Below are 16991 nucleotides of genomic sequence, written 5' to 3' on the forward strand. Positions count from 1 at the left end.
CTCAAGAGGACTGGTACCAGAGCCCAAGCAGCGTGTGGAGGCGAGTCCGACTATAACTTGTCGGAAGTTCTCGACCTCGCACACCAGCTCGGGCTCCGTCCCTGCCAGAGAGGTGACATTCCACGTCCCTAGAGCCAGCTTCTCTAGCCGGGGATCGGATCGCCAAGGTCCCCGCCTTCGGCCACCGCCCAGCTCACACTGAACCCGACGCCTATGGCCCCTCCCACAGGCGGTGAGCCCATGGGAAGGGGGACTCACGTTACCCTTTCGGGCCGTGCCCGGCCGGGCCCCATGGGTGTAGGCCTGGCCACCAGGCGCTCACCTTCGAGCCCCGCATCCAGGCCTGGCTCCAGAAGGGGGGCCCCGGTGACCCGCGTCCGGGCAAGGGAAAACGTCTTCCTGAATTGTTCGTCATAGTAGGGTTTTTTGGAGCTGTGCTTTGTCTGGTCCCTCACTTAGGACGTGTTTGCAATGACAGCTTAGCTCCGAGGATCATTGGGACACACAAACTCCACCACAATAAGGTGACAGCTCAAGGAGGGGGAATCGATTTCAATATCGATTTAGCAAATCCTCTGAATGGATTCACTTCCTAGCCAGTGGGGGGTACTTTGCATGTGATTTGCGTTGTATGCAAAAGCATGCATCAACGGGTGTGCACACATCAATACATTTAATAATCAGCATCTGTGGTGATGTATGTTGTTCAAATGTTTTGAGGCAATTGTCATGTTGATCGTTAATATTTAATCGAGTTATATTGCGCTTTTGGTTTCTATCATTGCAACGCAATGGCGGTGGTATCAAGAGGTTGATTAAGTTGGGAAAGTGCATGGCGTGACAGTTATTATTTATATTTTGGGATTTGAGAGTTGGATGTTGTCCCGAATGGACTGTTGTTTCGACCAGCAAGTCCAAGCTCAAGTTGAAAAATGTGAATCAGCTGATTGGATAGATGCAGCAAGTGTCAATTGATTGGGACGGGGACGGGGGGGCGGGGCTCACAGCCAAACGTAGCCTTGGGGGACGGCCCTGACCACCCTCATCCGGCTCTGTGCGGAGTGCAACACTGTTGGGTGTGAATTTGACTGACAGTAGATGGAGCCACAGAGTCGGCTCCATTGTTCAACTTTGACAGGGACTCACCTTGGCCTCTCTTCAGTTTCCGACGGTGACGATCATTTTCAGCAACTACGGTACATGGAGATAGGCGCTGATTGGCTGTCGCGTGCATCCAATGAGAATGTGCCATTGAAGAAAACAATGAGCCAGGTCGGCGTCAAAACGAGGCTATTTTTGGTGGGGCCCGCCTTGCTCGCTTGCTATTTCTGTCAGCAGGAGAGCGACGGTGGTGGAGGAGGAGGAGGAGGAGGAGGGGAGGGAAGGGAAGGGAAGGGGAGTTGTACTGGAGGGGGCCGGACTTTCTTTCAGCAACTTCGCCGCGACAACTCTCTTTTCTTCGTCCTCCTCCTCAGCTCCGCAGTAAAGCCTCCTGACAACAGCACCGCCACCTCCGGGTCACGTTCGCCGCGGGCGTTAGCTGGATAGATACATACACATATATGTATATATGTATATATATATATATATCTATATATATATACACCTCAACGAGTTTTTGGATCCACGCGGCGGCTCGAATGTTTGTCTTCCAAGGTACGAACAGCTGGAAGTTGCTTGGCGTTCTTTGCTCCACTTGCTCGGCGTCGTCATTTTGGAGTCGCTCGCTGTTTCAAAGCGAGGAAGTGCACAGGTGCTCTCACCCGCACTCGTTTCATTGAGCCCGTGAGACGTTCAATGACCTGTCAGTGTGTAGGTTTTCATACAATAGTCGAGCGTTTATGCAGGAGAACTCGACTTTGACGTTAAAGTCACTCATCACTTATAAAAAACAAAAATAACAACAACAACAAAAAAAGCTGTTTCCTAAAATACAGTAACGCTGAGAAGTTGCTCCGGTTTTAGCATCAGAGTTCGGAGACACCCTTCAAATGTCCTCCAGTTTTGCTTCCCCATCAGTGGTTCGTGTGTTTTGTGTGCACGTAACGCTGCTTTCCTTCTGTTCGCCCAGTCATGCCTGCACGGACATTGTGTCAATCATTCCCTCATATCTGGGGTTAAATATTAGACTTACATTGTATCTATCTATATGCATAATGGGGAGTATAAACAACTTCTCGTAAAGTTTTATCTTGTTGTTGGATGACTGTCAGCAACTTCTCTTGAAACGTTTCTTTTTTTTTTTTTTTTTTTTTTTTTTTTTTTCTCCCAGGGTTACTCACGTGCAACTCCAAAGGGAATACGCAAATGAAATCTTTGGCATTTCAACAGTAATAATTTGCATATGATTTGCACTTCACCTTGCATCCCATGTTTGTCCCCACAGATGGAATCAGCGACCATTAAGGACACCATAAAGATATAAAGAGGGGCGGTCCAGCATATTTGATCCGGCGACAGGTAGGTTTATGACAGTAAAAGACCAATGACTTAGTGATGTTTCACTTGAACTCATAAAAAGTGGGCCACAACTGTCAATATTGAAACGCTCATGTGGAAAAATGCTACCAGTCAACAATAAACCCCCTCAGGATGGCATCTTGTCCTCTTTAGGTTTTTTTTTTTTTTTTAAATAAACGCTCACATATTGCTTACAGAGTCTCTACACGCCTGGGGTGACAGCACTTTTTCCACCATGCACAATGATCTAAGCAGTCGGATTGTGAGGGAACAGCAGTAAAAGCATAGAACAGGTGTTGGCCTATTTGGAAAGACGGATGTTGCCTTGCTGTGTTTGTTCAGTGATCGTGTCTTCTGTTTATTATGTGTGCAATAATGCATCAAGCTTAACTACAAGGTGCATTCCCAATTTCCCGTAGTTAATTTTTATTTATTTATTTATTTTTTAAAATTATTATTATACACAATGCTGATAATAAACCTGTGATACTGTTGAACTGTTAAAACGTCCATTCCGCAAATGCTTGTTAACTTCCAATGCGTTTTTGAAATGAAATTTTAAAAAAACTAACTCTACATGCAATATTTTAAGTGCTAACCTTTTAACATTCATACTGTCATACAAGCGTAAAAATAAGTAAACTATTGTGTCATAAAACTAACCATCCATTTTCAAAAATGAGATGCTCGTTGAGCTAGTGTGTCATGCATTTTGCTGGTGTCTGATGATGGTTTGAACTTCAAGTCTAGTTTGGCTTTGAGACATACAGTTTGTTCATCCATCCATTTTCTTTACCGCTTATCCGCACTCGGGTCGCGGGCTGCCGGCGCCTATGTTATAGAAAATGTTGGTTACAATCCACTTTTGGGGTGTTCCACTTTAGTTTGTAAACATCTTTTAAATGATAACGAAGTATAACTGTCTTTAGGACGCTGGGGCTAGAACTTTTGTATCACCAACTCTTGTATCACCAATTTCCATTCAGCATCAGTCCAACAACTCTGTTGACGACATCTTGCTGACTCGGGTTCCCGCTGCACGTCGGAGATCAAAATGTTTGACTCCGCCCATTGCAAACCAGTTAGCCAGCTGTTTCTTTGTGTGTTTTGCTCCGAGGCACGCACATGCCTCTATGTGTAAGATTACAATGGGCGTCTGGTTCAATAGAGCTTGGCTCGTTCTGTGCCAGCCTGCGATGACTGTATGCTCACTCTGCACTGTCTGTGTGTGCGTGTGAGCGTGCATGTGTGCTCCTGTGGAAAAAAGTTGGTGAAGTCATCCCCATGGCTTACAGCATCTGGTTACATGTGTGCAAGCCACACGGTGCAATTGACACTGGCTCTTTCACTATTATCTCCTACTTTAATACATTTTCCTTACACAGCCCATTGTTTGAATCGTTAAAAGCAATCAGGTAGCAACAATCTAGTCACATGCAAAATATGTGAAACCCTAACATCACAGATCTTTTGAACGGGGATGGGTATTTGAATACATTTCCTAGATTTCTTTGCCTTATCTAAAAAAAAAAAAAATACAACATATATTTTAAGATATTTGCATAATCATCATAATCCCACAAGGCAAAAAATTCGACTCACACTGATGTACAAGCCCAATTCCAATGAAGTTGGGACATTGTGTTAAACATAAATTAAAAACAGAATAAAATGATTTGCAAATCATGTTCAAACCTATATTTAATTGAATACACTTCAAAGACAAGATATTTAATGTTCAAACTGATCAACTTCATTGTTTTTAGCAGATAATCATTAACTTAGAATTTTATGGCTGCAACACGTTCCAAAAAAGCTGGGACAGGGTCATCTTTACCACGGTGTTAAGTCACCTTTTCTTTTAACGACATTCAATAAACGTTTGGGAACTGAGAACACTAATTGTTGAAGCTTTGTAGGTGGAATTCTTTCCCATTCTTGCTTGTTGTACAGCTTCAGCTGTTCAACAGTCCGGGGTCTTCGTTGTCGCATTTTATATTTTGTCGGCTTCATAATACGCCACACATTTTCAACGGGAGACAAGTCTGGACTGCAGGCAGGCCAGTCTAGTACCCGCACTCTTTTACTACAAAGCCACGCTGTTATAACACGTGCAGAATGTGGTTTGGCATTGTCTTGCTGAAATAAGCAGTGGCGTCCATGAAATTTTCTTTTGCTTGGATGGCAGGATATGTTTCTCCAAAACCTGTATGTACCTTTCAGCATTAATGGTGCCTACACAGATGTGTAAGTTACCAATGCCATTGGAACTAACACAGCCCCATACCGTCACAGATGCTGACTTTTGAACTTTGCGTTCATAACAGTCCGGATGGTTCTTTTCCTCTTTGGCCTGGAGGACACGATGTCCACAATTTCCAAAAACAATTTGAAATGTGGACTCGTCGGACCACAGAACACTTTTCCACTTTGCATCAGTCCATCTTAGATGAGCTCGGGCGCAGACAAGCCGGCGGAGTTTCTGGGTGTTGTTGATAAATGGCTTTTGCTTTGCATAGTAGAGTTTTAAGTTGCACTTACGGATGTAGCGCCGAACTGTATTTACTGACATTGGTTTTCTGAAGTGTTCCTGAGCCCATGTGGTGATATCCTTTACACATTGATGTCGGTTTTTGATGCAGTGCCCGCCTGAGGGATCCAAGGTCACAGGCATTCAATGTTGGTTTTCGGCCCTGCCGCTTACATGCAGTGATTTCTCCAGATTCTCTGAACCTTTTGATGATGATATGGACCGTAGATGATGAAATCCCTAAATTCCTTGCAATTGTACTTTGAGGAACCTTGTCCTTAAACTGTTGGACTATTTTCTCACGCACTTGTTCACAAAGAGGTGAACCTCACCCCATCATTGCTTATGATTGACTGAGCAATTCAGCGAAGCTCCTTTTATACCCAATCATGGCACCCACTTGTTCCCAATTAGCCTGTTCACCTGCGGTATGTTCCAAACAGGTGTTTGATGAGCATTCCTCAACTTTCTCAGTCTTTTTTGCCACCTGTTTTGCAAAGCACACAGAAACTGACCACACATAAGCAAGCATCTCAAGAGAGTGAAAGGGGTATGCAAACTGTTCTGCACCTCTTAAACAAAGAGGGTAAGGGGCTGGTGCTTTGCTCAAGGGCACCCTGACGTTAGTCAAGAAGCACAGTATCATCATCATATCATATCATCTCGCACTAGCCAACAGGTAGCTGGTATTTTTTTTATTTTGTCCGCATGGGCAAGGCAATGTAAATTTATTTAATTAGCACATTTCATACACAAGGTAACTCGATGTGCTTTACATGTTTAAAAAAAGGATTAAAAACATCATTTAAAAAAGGACAGAAAAATATAAAACCTTTTTAAAACCTTTTAGAAACAAAAAGACTACAATTACTAAAAATGTACAGTGCAAGGAAGATCATTTAATAATGGAAATGCTCTCAAATGCGCAATCACGAGCATGAGAAAAAAACGTTTTTAACCAGGACTTAAAACAATCACACTTGGGTCTGATTTCACTTCTGTGGACAACGTACTCCATTTGGTTGCAGGATAACGACTAAATCAGCAAGTCATAACCCCAAGTTCTAAAACATGAGCTACTGCTGCCCAGAAAAGTTGTATTGTTGATGTATCGTCTTCAGAGACTGTACAATGCCCTTGTAAGTTTGAACATGCTTTGCAGTGGTATTGTTCCAGCCCTGCAAAGGCCAGTGATGCACAAAGTGATTACATCTACCATTTGCGTATGCAAGAAGGAGATAGCGCTATGTATGTCCTTTTTCATGGATCAGAGCATTCAGATTTCCACCCAGGCTATTAACAAAAGGTTTTTTTAAAAACAAGTCTTTATGGAGGATGTTGTCAGATTGGATTTGCACCAAACATTATTTGGATCGCAGAACCACCTAATGGTCATCCAGCCAATTTTCTATACCACTGTTCCTCATTAGTCACAAATCACAATTTATTGTATTGAATCTTCTACTTAGAAAGCACGCAGACTTGTTCCGTTGCCGTGCCAAACCCTCATGCATGATTTTGGTTAAATCAGTCAAGCCTTTTTTTCTAAATGTTGGGGAAAAACATACCCATCGTGCTTTGTGCTTGAAAGCGGTAAAAAACAAAGCTTGAGTAAGAAATAATGTCAAGTACATCACATTTGTATGAGCATGACTAAGATAAAAAACTTAATGCCCAAGTCACTGCTAAAGTATGGTAGATTTCCTGTCCACTTATTTGTTTGCTTCATGGACTGTACTCTGTACAAGTGTATACACATGCACATACAGTGAGATTTATGTAAGAACCAGTCGGTCCTGTCCCCTGTAATGCCCTCAAAGAGACTTAAAATTCTTGCAACAATCTTGTAACAAAGGGAAAATATGACTTAAATCAATTTACGTAACTTTGGGCGAATGCATACACTCTCTTTCCACGTCTATCTCTCCACTTGTGGATGTGTGCATTTTGTTCAGGGGAAACTTAGGGCACAGATAACAACAGGCGCAATTGATATAAAGTTGCAGTGGCGCTCATGTTTCTGTCTTCTCCAGTCTTGGTTTTCAAGCACTCTGGGTCAGCTGACCAGAGCATTGTTCATGCCTTTGTGGTCATCTGATAAAGACTGCCACTGCACCAAATAGACTAGGTTTTGCTCTGTCTCTTAGTCGTTTTAGCCTTGTTAGTTGATTTTAGGTGTTTTAAGTGATCTAACCTGAGGCAGAATAGTTCAATTTTTGCGGCGATCACAGGGCTTTACTAACCTTTGCTGATCATTTGGTGCCACAAACTCTCTTGGGTCTTGTGTGCAATACCTTTGTGCAGGACTAGGTCTGGTAATGGCTGTAACATTAGAAGGCTATTTTTGACCCGCCGAACAAACTGCTCGATTGTGCTGCCTCAAGGTGCATGAAATCACTTGATATGCCAGGGGTAATGTGTATTATACTCCCCAAGAGGCTACCAATTCTTTGAGGGTGCCCGTCTTGCATTTAAGTACAGCATTTTGAGCCTGCACAGAATTGTTCATATATGAACAGTATATGCGGTATGGTGTGAAGTAACAACCCTTCAGCATTTATTAGAGTGTCAAATCAATTTATCTCGTATTACCCTTTTGAGCTAAATGCTTCCTGCACTGGTCAGCTGGGTAAACTGTCGTGTTTTGTACTCCTGAGGTACACACAGAATTAACCCGGTTACAATTTGATGGAACTGTTTTTCCAAGGATTAATTGCTGTGGTGTTTGGCGTAAAAGAACCATCCTAACCTCAATCCCACCCTCCACTCCAAGAAAGTGACCACTTGGGTCTAAAACTTGGTAATGACTGTCTGAAAAAGAAATGATCCCATTTGTATTAAGGCCCACATGGCAGGACAATACTTACAAGCTTTAAATGACTATTTCAATGATTATTTTTGCACTTTTCTTGGAGGTTTTATAGTGGTGAGAAATTTGCTCTGGAACTTATTTTATATTTCCATCTTTTCTTTCTTTAAACAAATCTCTTAGACCAACTCGTGTGTGTGCGTGTGTGTGTGTGTGTGTGTGTGTGCGTGTGTGAGTGAGATGACTGGTGTCCAATGTTGTTTACAACTTCAGGCTACTTTCAAAAACGTGGTTTTGTAAAAAAACATAAAGTATACTATAAAAATTGCAAAGCACATGATTTCTTCATTAACACGGCCAGCCTTCCCAGTTAACACGGATAATTGACTTCTAATGCCGTCAATGGCAGTGAATGTGTTAAGACAATGATAATGATTAACCCAGTGAGGCATGCCAAATTTGGGAATAAATTTAATTTACAGTTTGAAAATTCTCATTCCTGTTGAGCGCACTGAAATTAAGAGACCACATTAAATAACTCATCTATGAAGTGTAATACATTTATGAAGCACTATCAGAATCAGAATCATCTTTATTTGCCAAGTGTGTCCAAAACACACAAGGAATTTGTCTCCGGTAGTTGGAGCCGCTCTAGTACAACAGACAGTCAATTTACAGAACACTTTGGAGACATAAAGACATTGACAAAAACAATTGTGCAAAAAGATGCAGAGTCCTCTAGCACTTAGAGCAGTTCGAATGACTAATATTGCAATAGTCCGGTGCAATGACCAATGTGCAAAGGGCGCCGAGACTTCAAGGAGTGTATGCGGTTTAAAGTGACGAGTAGTGCGATCATCTGGGACAATGTTGGTTGTGCAAATGTTACAGATACTCCTCAATCAGTGTGCAAATGGAGCAGATGCTACTCTGGCATGAGTAGCCAGTATATGCAAATAGTGCAGCATGGCGAGACAACTGCAGTGAGTGCACGAGTAATACATAATTGGCCCCACAGAAATGTGACAATGAACTCAAAGTCAAAAAAATTCCAGCTTGTTGTAATGGAATTATAGGTTAGACCTGAGGGAAGGAGCTGGAAGAGCTGGTGACCGGGGTGCAGACGGTCCGAGAGGATTTTGCACGTCCTTGTCTTAGTTCTGGCAGGGTGCAAGTCCTCAATGGTGGGTAGGGGGGTACCGACAATCTTGTACAAAGTACTGTGGAATTTCCTAAATTGAGCACAATCTGTTTTGTGACTCTGCTTGACTTCCAAGTTATTGTAATTTTAAAACAAAGTGAATTAAATATTGGCAGGTGCACTGGTAAAACACTCATTGACAGTACAGACACTTTTTAATTCACATTTTAATATTACTACCTGCCTAATAAAAGGATAGAATTAGCCAAACAGATATAATAGAGAAGGAACAGGAAGTTGTTGCAGAGTGAGACTGTCGTGTCATGGCATTTTATGTGTTGCTCAAATTGTTAAAGCCATGTTGCTAAACGCTATCAAAAGCAAAACACAATTGGTCTTAATTGTTGAGATGCTCAGTGAGCTGGAGTTTCACAAGATTTACTGGTGTCTTAAGTGAATTAATGAATAAAGTTCCAAGTCAAGTTTGTGAAATTACATGCTAAGGACTAACAGGAGTTGTCTTGCAGTAATTGTTGTCTGATCATTTATGTGTGAGGTAAAGTTTGTACAAACATTGGAAACAACTCTGGACATAAGGTCATCACTGAAGCTAGCATTGACAACATGAGCGATGTTATGGCTAGTCCACCGGTATTCTACATCCTTAAAGTATGTGGTTGTGTCAAGAAGTAAAATGAAATCTCATGGTAATAGTGGAGTCATCAGGAGCGCAGCTTCAGTGCGCTTATCCCTAAAAGTCTCTGGAAATCTTCGAAGCCACCGTTCTTCCAGAATTTGCTCCTCCTATGATGTTTCTAAGTGGAGGGTGCTGTCAAACATCAAACAATACTTATACTTCAAAGCAATCCCCTGAGAATAAAGGGTTTAAGAGCAAACCGCCCTGAAAGAGAGGATGTGAAATTACATGCTAAGGACTAACTAACTGTTGATGTGGCAGCCAATATGAATGGATGAGATCCAAACCAAGATAAAGATCACGGCAAGTTGCCTGTAAAAATGTTAAATCTGAAAAAAACATATTCGAGAAAGGTGGTTAAAGAAACGGACAGTTATTGACATTGAAAAAAAATAAGGAAAGCATGCATGCAGGTGCATGCATGTCTGTCAAAGAGAAAAATCCACATTGGTCACTGAAATTACTAAATTACAAAAATATTAACAAATGGAATTGTACTGAACATTTGAAAATCAGATATTTATGTATCTTGTGGTCAAACAGAATTATTTCTCAAAAACAAAACTGGTCTTGGACAAAAAATATGACACCCTTCATATTTTGTTGCACATCCCCCTGAAGCAATCCCTGTTAACCAACCGATTTCTGTAGTTCTCAATGCAACGTTTGTACCTGTTGACAAGGATTTTGGCCCACTCCTCATTTGAGCTCAAGTTGCTCATGTTGTCTCAAGTTTGATGGGTGCCTGTAGTCACATTAACATCAATACCTGATTTTCAACAGTTCATTTTCAGTCCATTTGTATGTGCTAGCGGCATTACTTTTTTCATGTTATTTCAGTGAATATTATAATTCCCCCCCCCCTGTCTTGAACAGATGTGAACACAATTGTTGGTACCTGTCTGTATTTCTTCGCCCTGATCAGAGTGTCCAGCATGTGTTGTTATTTGTGCAGACGACCAAGTGTGAGGAAGCATATTCATAAGGCTCTGCTCAGGGAACATGCGATTGACTTTGACAGAGGCGGATAAAAGACAAGCTTGACACGAATCAAGAGAATAGCTAGAAAGAGATGTTGATAGATACAATAGCTATAGATCAGGGTTGTCCAATTCATTTTTGTCACGGGCCACATCGCAGTTACGACTTCCCTCGGAGGGCCGTACGACTGTGGACCCATATAAATGAAAGATTGCCTCATATACTGGAATTACAGTATACACAACAAATTGATGAATAACCAGTTTTGAAATCAGAAGCCTACAAAACTATTACATTTCTTTTCAAAGGGGGATTGGTAACAAAGAAATGCTTGCAAATATCTCAATGGTATTACACCAGAACACAATTCGCAATTTTGATTTGGTTTCGCGGGCCACATAAAATGCTGTGACGGGCCGGATCTGGCCCCCGGGCCACCAGTTTGACACCGGTGCTATAGATAAAGGACAATTATGCGATGGCCTGGAGACATCTTTCAACACATAACCACATCGCCTCATCAAATCAGAACTAATATGTGGAAAATAGGGATGTTCATTGCGGCCAATTTCAAACAATGGGGCAATTAACTACAAACATTTCCTTGGTTTCCAGTGTTTATTTACATTTGCAGTCTAACCGACAAGTTCAAAGCCTCTTCTCAATTGTCATTTTAATGGTTTGTTTTTGTCTAGCAAAAAGTACTTTTTCTATTGCTGAGAAAATGGCTCACAAGAACCGACTACTGGCTTTCAGAAGCTGTCAGAAGGCTTCACCGAGTCAGGTTTTGAAAGGACAAACTTCAATCAAGGTTAAACGTGAATATTGCAAATCTACCCGGAGTAAAATTTAGAAGATGGAGGTGAACAAAAGTGAGTTTTGATTACCTTTGAATACTTAGACACATTGTCTAATCTTTTTTTCAGTGACTGAGCCAAATACCTGGATTATTTGTAAGCTGCCTCCCAGAGAGCGAAAGCTTTTCATACTCATTGTGGCTTGTTCCAGTCAAGACCCATTTTGAAGCTAGAAATCTGGAACTGTACACCAAACTATGGTCATCAAATGTTTTCACTTGATTTGTGATTTGAATAATGTTGCTTTGCAAATGATATGGCGCAGCACGATACCTTTCAGTGTACATTTCAGTGTTGATTATTTTTGATCATGTCTAAATATACCATTCTTCTTATTAGTCTTCCGTGCATTTGGCTCTTTCATACAATATTCCCCGAGTTGCAAATGAATATTATACAATGCTAAGCAACAGAAAATCATTTGTGATTACACCAAGGGCTAAAATAGGCAGAGGAAGGCCATACATTTCAACACAAAGTACAAGTAATATGGAGGGATGAGCCTTGATGACATGGAACAACGGCTTTCTCAACTTTACGAGCTCTATATTGCTACGAGACCGTAGCTACTGCCAACATTGACTCCGACAATGATCAAAATTCGACAGAACGTCCACAAATGACGCTAACATCGGCAAAATTCAATGGCTAATGACTAAATTAGCCACACTCTTTTGACCTGTGATGACTCTTGCTTTACTGCGAGTATACATCCATTGTTGCTCATCAGCTCAAAACAAGGTGTACTGTAAATCTAATTGATCATATAAATCAAATCCGAAGCAAGTACTGTCAATCTAATGTCCTATAAACGAGTCGTCATGCAGTGGACTTTTTCAGTGGACGGCAACGTTATCGTTTTTAATTGGAGAAGCCCTCTGCTCATGGTATTTTGTATTCCGTTCCCCTATCCAGTATTTAGGTGTGGACTCGGTTGAATCAAAGTGGGCCAGGCCTGCAGAGTAGCAGAGTATTTACCCGGATAAGCCAATTCATACCCTTGCGCTTATCAGCTGAAAAGCCTTCACTGCTGATAGGAATTCTTTGTAGCTGCCAATCTCTTCACCACCACCACCACCACCACAAGCCGTCAGAGAATCAGTCACCACGTCGCCACGTTTTCATGACTCACTCTTTCTAAAGCCGATGAGCATATCAATCGTCTGTGCATCCATCCATCACGTCTAGTGCTTATCCCGCGGTTGATTGAGGGCCGATTGGAACGTATACAAGATGACATTGGACACAACGTTTGGTTACACCCTGGACAGATGATTTGAAATGAATATTTTTGGCTTCAACGTTCCAATGATAAGCCTTTTCTTGATAAGCAATTGAACTACAGTTATTAAACATAACATTTGTTTCTTGGACGTGTGTATAAAGGTTGAGCATCTGTGCGTCGTCTGTGTGTCAAAAGATAAAGTGGGGTTATCCCTTGGAGTGAGCTGCTGTGTTGAGTGGCTTTATCGGTGTTGTATAATGTGGAGAATGTGTTTGATGTGAAGGGGATCAGCAGAACCAGAGAAAGAGAGAGTGATGAAGTCCATGAGAAAGATTTGTGACTAGATTAAGTCTATTTAGTTATGATTTTTACTCTGTAGGATTTGAGATTACCTAGTCCAACAGAAGATTCACTTTAAGGTCTTATGGTGGATCCGATAATGATTTTAAGTTAGACAGAAAAGAGCAGGAAGTTACACAGACGAGTGGGGGCTTTAATATTAACTCGTATTTTTTAAAAAAATTTTTGCCCCGCATTCCACTGAGAACTGTATCGTAGCAGCTGGGAGAAACGTTTTGGCCAAAGGGCAATTCCACAATTCTGTCAGCATTCAACAGTCAGTGATATTAATCTATAAATGAGAACATTTTTTTCTGCAACATCCAGAAGTATTTTCCTTACTCCTGTAGAAGGACAAAAAAGGCCTGAGCTGCATTTTTAATAAAATGAAAATAACATTCCTTGACTCAAAACTAAAAAGGCTCCTTCGGCCACCCATGCCCTTCACAAAGAAATCAATTTAATACTTTTTGTGTAGTCCTGTCTACAAAGAAACAAACATAATGTGTCAAAATCAGCTGTTTTGTTCAATATAATTGGTCTATAGCAGTGATTCTCAACCAGTGTGCCGTGGGCGCTCTTCAGGTGTGCCCTGGGAAATTATAAAGTAGAAATAATATATCTTTGTTCATCTACTTATGCTAATGAGGCATAGTGACAGACAGAACAAAATAAATGCTCTTCTATTAGATGGGAGGAAGTACATACAGTAATTAATGTATCCACCTTTTGTGACATTTTTGTATGTTGGTGTGCTGTGCGAATTTTCAATTGTAAAATATGTGCCTTGGCTCCATAAAGGTTGGAAATCACTCGTCTTTAGCTTTAAATAATTCTGCTGACAAACAAACCACAGCAGTAAAAATGTGCCAAATGTCTTTTCCACTCTCTGCTGTTTTAAATGGACGTCAGGTTGTCCGTGCACTGCGTTGTGTTCAAGACGGCAAACAGAGCTGTGAATGTCAACATTGCTGTGAGTGGCCCTCTTGACTGTGTGTGATGTCTGAACAGAAGATCGTGTAAAGTGTCATTTGTCAATCAACATTACACACCCGGTGGCTCTGACAGAGGCATGCAGTGCGTGTTTTTGTTTATGTGCGTGAATGTGTCTGGTTTCAGGCAAATTGCACCACAGAGTCGGGTGAACGATGACAGGGACCCATGGAATGCTTATAGAGTGTTTTATGAGGTGTGCGTGTGTAAAACATTTGTATTATAGGTGTGCAGAAGCTGTAGATTACCGTATTAGCAGTCTGGAATTTTTGCTCCAGAATCGAATATTATTTATAGTACTGCGGTAGACATAGCTTTTGGTTATTATAATGTGTCGTTTCAAATTAAGGTGTGAAAGAAATCCTATCATGAAATTGTTTGCATAGTTTGTACAAGCACTGTGCATTATTTTGAACAGTAATGTTAGCCCCAGTGCTAGTGCTAACACAACACGAGCACCAATATTGTGCAGACAACGAAAGGAAATAACAGTGGCTATTCCCCTTATTACAAGCCAGCATACAGTCCAAGTCAACAAGTTCAAGCATGCTGGTCCACTACCGATTTATTTGAATTGTAAGACTAGTTAATAATAGAAATACAAATTGTTTCACAATCAAAGTTACAAAACTACACTTATGCAAATCAGATTTTTGGCAACTCTTACAAAGTTATTTTGTTCTTGGAACTTAGCAACCCAACGTAAAGAAGAGTGAACTTTACTTCCACTACTAGACTATTTTTAGAGATCCTGTATTGCGCAAGAGTCATTAAGCAACTGTGTGTGTGCGTGAGTGTGTGTCTGTGTTTACTTCAGCGCCGACTTTTTCAGTAATAATCTTTTATTTGTCCTTTATCTTGGTAGACGGGTGACGAAGCTTGAGAGAACCTTGTTTTAGTCACCCTGAACTTGTACGATGGTTCATCGCAGGCATCTTTGCTTTTTGATCAACAGGTGGTCTCTGCGAAACAACCGCCTGCAAATTCTAAAATGTGTGCATGTAGCGTTGCAAAACCAGCAGCAGTCAGCTGAAATAACCCACAATGGGTGTCTTATTTTACATTCTTACATGGGCTATTAGGTATGTGGCCAACCTAAATGTTGAATTTAGGTTGAAAAAAAACACACACTCAGTTTTCCCACGGTCAAGGTTCCAATTGCTGCTGGAATTCTTGAAAATCCTTGTTCTGTTTTTTTTTCCTTTTTTACGCACTTTAGCTGTGGGATGACAACCCTTCATGCAAGTAAAGTATTTCACTAGGGTCGCGGGCGTGCTGGAGCCTATCCCAGCTGATTGCGGGCGATAGGCGGGGTAGACCCTGATCTGGTCGCCAGTCAATCGCATGGCACATCTAAACAAACAATAATTCACACACGCATTCACACCTACGGACAATTTAGACTCTTCAGTTAACCTACCACGCATGTTTTTGGTATGTGAAACCGGAATACCCGGGTAAGACCTACTCAGGCATGGGGGAAAGATGCAAACTCCACACAGACGAGGCTGGATTTGAACCCGGATCCTCAGAACTGTGAGGCAGACATGCTAACCAAACATGTCTAACAACAATAGTAAATAAATAAAAATAAGTCACACGATTTCTGGCGGCACAGTGAATGTGAGTGCGACTGGTTGTTTGTTTCTATGTGCCCTGCGATTGGCTGGCGACCAGTTCAGGGTGTACCCCCCACCCCCCTCCCCCCTCAACCGTAGATAGCTGTGATAGGCTCCAGCACGCCCACGAAGCTTTTTTTTTTTGGATAGATAGATATATAATTAGGTAATTTTTGGGGGGGTTTTAACAATGGTGGCAGCAAACTGAACTCCCTCCACAATTAGCAATAGTTTGACACATTGAAATATTTGTCAGAAAAGAGGCTGGGAGCTGTTTGTTACCCCTTTCAGTTGAAATTTCCTGTTAAACTAAGCATGAAAAAGGAAGAATTGCAGGTTGCAAATTTGATGTGGTTGCGCCTATCGCCCGCAACCACATCAGTTTATAAATGTTATCTATCTTAATGCTAGACAATGCAAAACGCCATAGACAGGCTAACAAACAGCATCTAAACAAACAGCATTATAACACTTAATGTAACACATTTGAACACAAAGACTGCAACAATACATGTAGACAGACAATATAGCAATACTCACAAACATATATTCTTTATCCTCTGCAAATTACTAATATCACTGCAGCTTACTGAGTTAGTTAGTGGTGAAACTCTTCTTTGTTTGTGTCTGTATGCTGAAAGATAGTTTTATATATGCATATTTTGAGTTACGGATGTGGTCATGGAATTAATTAAACTCCTAGATATAGCGCTGTACAAGCAATTGTACGAGAACAGCAACATTTGAACCAGTTGGAGCGTCAATTGTTTTTCAAGTGTTCAGGAAGGTAAGGTGTTGCCTTCAGAGTCGCTGTTAGTCATTAATATTGGATGCCATATCACCCGTCCACTCCAGTGGGAGAGGGAACACTGATTTGAATGAAGACTGACGTCAGATAGGTTGTTTCTCAGGTAGGAAATTGAATGGACGGGGCCCAACTTGTGGATTCAGTGACAAAAGCTCAAGGGCACTGTGGCAGCGACATGACAACAGGGGCAGAGACAGGGGAGGAAATGTGTGTCTAAACACAGCTCTCAAACAGGAAGTAGCCCTGGTGCTCTCATTGTTGTGTTTTTATAGACTTGACTTCCTGCCCGGCTCCACCACCGCCCCAGTTACCATGGTTACCATGCATGTTGTTAATGGGGTGGATTGTAAAGATTATGGAGCGTGCATAGCCTGATCTGTGCTCACTGACCAAAGTATGACACATGAGATTATTATCAAATCAATATCCTGCTTCTCTGGGCATTTACAGTATAGTTTCCTTGGTTTGATGGCCCAATCACTCGCTACACTTCAATTTTGAATGGCATTTGAAGGAGATACCGGTAAACAAG

General features: G+C 41.5%; 1 protein-coding gene across 7 annotated transcripts in view; it reads left to right on the forward strand.

The window, feature by feature from the left end:
* Positions 1-16991, forward strand: part of hdac7a (histone deacetylase 7a) — a 60248-nt gene that overhangs the window by 11995 nt on the left and 31262 nt on the right. For 3 of the 7 annotated variants that reach the window (XM_061672528.1, XM_061672584.1, XM_061672574.1), the window contains exons 1-2: positions 1402-1656; positions 2387-2460. The exons of 1 other annotated variant lie outside the window; for it this stretch is intronic. The gene's annotated coding sequence lies outside the window, so the exon portion shown is untranslated. Of the gene's footprint in view, positions 1-1401; positions 1657-2386; positions 2461-11165; positions 11491-16991 lie in introns of those variants that run through there. 3 more of the 7 variants (XM_061672539.1, XM_061672548.1, XM_061672566.1) reach the window with 2 other exon arrangements.

Source organism: Phycodurus eques, chromosome 1 (genome assembly GCF_024500275.1).
Source record: "Phycodurus eques isolate BA_2022a chromosome 1, UOR_Pequ_1.1, whole genome shotgun sequence".
Classification (NCBI taxonomy): Eukaryota; Metazoa; Chordata; class Actinopteri; order Syngnathiformes; family Syngnathidae; genus Phycodurus; species Phycodurus eques.